Here is a 3,117-nt window from a genome sequence, read left to right on the forward strand (position 1 = left end):
TAGGTGCCATAAATGGTTATGGAAAAACAAAAAGCAACGCTTTTACCACACCAAACTTAGAAGGTTTGCTCATCCTCGAGCAAAAAAAGAAAGAAGAGAGTAGAAGAAGAAGAAACAGAGGAGATGGAGGGGGCTTAGTGTTTTGGCCAAGGGGGAGAAGTAGTGTGTATGTTGTGTGAAAATGAAGGAGTGAAGATGGGTTTATATAGGAGTGGAGAGGGGGTATGGTTCGGCCATTATGGGTGAGTTTGGGTGGGAAAGTGATTTGAATTTGAATGGTGAGGTAGGTGGGGTTTTATGAAGGATGGATGTGAGTAGTGAAGAGAATAGTGGGATTTGATAGGTGAGGGGTTTTTGGGGAAGAGGTATTGAGGTGATTGGTGAATGGGTGAAGAAGAGAGAGAGAGGTAGGGTAGGTGGGGATCCTGTGGGGTCCACAGATCTTGAGGTGTCAAGGATATCTCATCCCTGCACCAAGTGGCGTGCAAAAATGCCCCTTTCTGCCAATCCTGGCGTTAAACGCCAGGCTGCTGCCCATTTTTGGCATTTAATGCCAGCTTCTTGCCCATTCCTGGCATTAAATGCCAGTCTGGTGCTCATTTCTGGCGTTAAACGCCCAGAATGGTGCCAGACTGGGAGTTTAACGCCCATTCTGCTACCCTTACTGGCGTTTAAACGCTAGTAAGTTTCTCCTCCAGGGTGTTCTATTTTTAATACTATTTTTCCTTCTGTTTTTGCTTTTTCAATTGTTTTTGTGATTTCACATGATCATCATCCTACAGAAAACATAAAATAACAATGGAGAATAAATAAAATTGGGTTGCCTCCCAACAAGCGCTTCTTTAATGTCAGTAGCTTGACAGTGGGCTCTCATGGACTCAGAGCATGATGATGGCCTCTCAACACCAAACTTAGAGTTTGATTGTGGCCTCCCAACACCAAACTTAGAGTTTGAATGTGGGGATTTTGTTTGACTCTGTATTGAGAGAAGATTTTCATGCTTCCTCTCTATGGTTACAGAGGAAGATCCTTGAGCCTTAAACACAAGGGAGTCCTCATTCACTTGAAGGACTAATTCGCCTCTGTCTACATCAATCACAGCTTTTGCTGTGGCTAGGATGGGTCTGCCAAGGATGATGGTTTCATCCACACACTTCCCAGTCTCTAGGATTATGAAATCAGCAGGGATGTAGTGGTCTTCAACCTTTACCAAGACATTCTCTACAAGTCCCTAAGCCTGTTTCTTTGAATTGTCTGCCATCTCCAGTGAGATTCTTGCAGCTTGTACGTCAATGATCCCTATTTTCTCCATTACAGAGAGAGGCATGAGGTTTATGCTTGACCCTAGGTCACACAGAGCCTTCTCAAAGGTCATGGTGCCTATGGTACAAGGTATTGAGAACTTTCCAGGATCTTGTCTCTTCAGAGGTAATTTCTGCCTAGTCAAGTGATCTAGTTCTTTAGTGAGCAATGGAGGTTCATTCTCCCAAGTCTCATTACCAAATAACTTGGCGTTTATCTTCATGATTGCTCCAAGGTACTTAGCAACTTGCTCTTCAGTAACATCTTCATCCTCTTCAGAGGAAGAATACTCATCAGAGCTCATGAATGGCAAGAGTAAATTTAATGGAATCTCTATGGTCTCTGTGTGAGCCTCAAATTCCCATGGTTTCTCATCAGGGAATTCCATGGAGGCCAGTGGACGTCCATTGAGGTCTTCGTCAGTGGAGATCACTGCCTCTTTTTCCTCTCCAAGTTCGGCCGTGTCGGTCATGTTAATGGCCTTGCACTCTCCTTTTGGATTCTCTTCTGTATTGCTTGGAAGAGTACTAGGAGGGAGTTCAGTAACTTTCTTACTCAGCTGACCTACTTGTGCCTCCAAATTTCTAATGGAGGACCTTGTTTCAGTCATGAAACTTTGAGTGGTTTTAATTAGATCAGAGACTACAGTTGCTAAGTCAGAGTGGCTCTGCTTAGAATTCTCTGTCTGTTGCTGAGAAGATGATGGAAAAGTTTTGCCATTGCTAAACCTATTTCTTCCACTATTATTGTTGTTGAAGCCTTGTTGAGGCCTCTGTTGATCCTTCCATGAGAGGTTCGGATGATTCCTCCATGAAGGATTATAGGTGTTTCAATAGGGTTCTCCCATGTAATTCACCTCTTCCATTGCTGGGTTCTCAGGATCATAAGCTTCTTCTTCAGATGAAGCTTCTTTGGTACTACCTGTTGCTGCTTGCATTCCAGACAGACTCTGAGATATCATATTGACTTGTTGAGTCAATATTTTGTCTTGAGCCAGTATGGCATTCAGAGTATCAATCTCAAGAACTCCTTTCTTTTGATTTGTCCCATTATTCACAGGATTCCTTTCAGAAGTGTACATGAATTGGTTATTTGCAACCATTTCAATGAGTTCCTGAGCTTCTGCAGGCGTCTTCTTCAGATGAAGAGATCCTCCAGCAGAGCTATCCAATGACATTTTGGACAATTCAGACAGACCATCATAGAAGATACCTATGATGCTCCATTCTAAAAGCATGTCAGAAGGACACCTTCTGATCAATTGCTTATATCTTTCCCAAGCTTCATAGAGGGATTCACCTTCCTTCTGTCTGAAAGTTTGGACTTTCACTCTAAGCTTGCTCAATTTTTGAGGTGGAAAGAACTTTGCCAAGAAGGCATTAACTAGCTTTTCCCAAGAGTTCAGGCTTTCTTTAGGTTGTGAGTCCAACCATGTCCTAGCTCTGTCTCTTACAGCAAAGGGAAAAAGCATAAGCTTGTAGACCTCGGGATCAACCCCATTAGTCTTGACAGTGTCACAGATTTGCAAGAATTCAGCCAAGAACTGATGAGGATCTTCCAATGAAAGTCCATGAAACTTGCAATTCTGTTGCATTAGAGAAACTAATTAAGGCTTAAGCTCAAAATTGTTTTCTCCAATGGCAGGGATAGAGATGCTTCTCCCATAGAAGTCAGGAGTAGGTGCAGTAAAGTCACCAAGCACCTTCCTTGCATTGTTGGTGTTTTCGGCTGCCATGGCTTTTCCTTGTTTGAAAAGCTCTGTTAGGTCCTCTACAGAGAGTTGTACTTTAGCTTCTCTCAGCTTTCTTTTCAAGG

General features: G+C 42.9%; 1 non-coding gene across 1 annotated transcript; it reads left to right on the forward strand.

The window, feature by feature from the left end:
- The first annotated feature begins 2,533 nt into the window (after positions 1-2,533).
- LOC112774168 (small nucleolar RNA R71) lies at positions 2,534-2,641 on the forward strand. Its single transcript, XR_003188668.1, has one exon. It is a non-coding gene; the product is annotated as a small nucleolar RNA R71 (small nucleolar RNA).
- The last annotated feature ends 476 nt before the right edge of the window (positions 2,642-3,117 follow it).

The sequence above is a fragment of the Arachis hypogaea genome, chromosome 18 (genome assembly GCF_003086295.3).
Source record: "Arachis hypogaea cultivar Tifrunner chromosome 18, arahy.Tifrunner.gnm2.J5K5, whole genome shotgun sequence".
NCBI classification, from domain to species: Eukaryota; Viridiplantae; Streptophyta; class Magnoliopsida; order Fabales; family Fabaceae; genus Arachis; species Arachis hypogaea.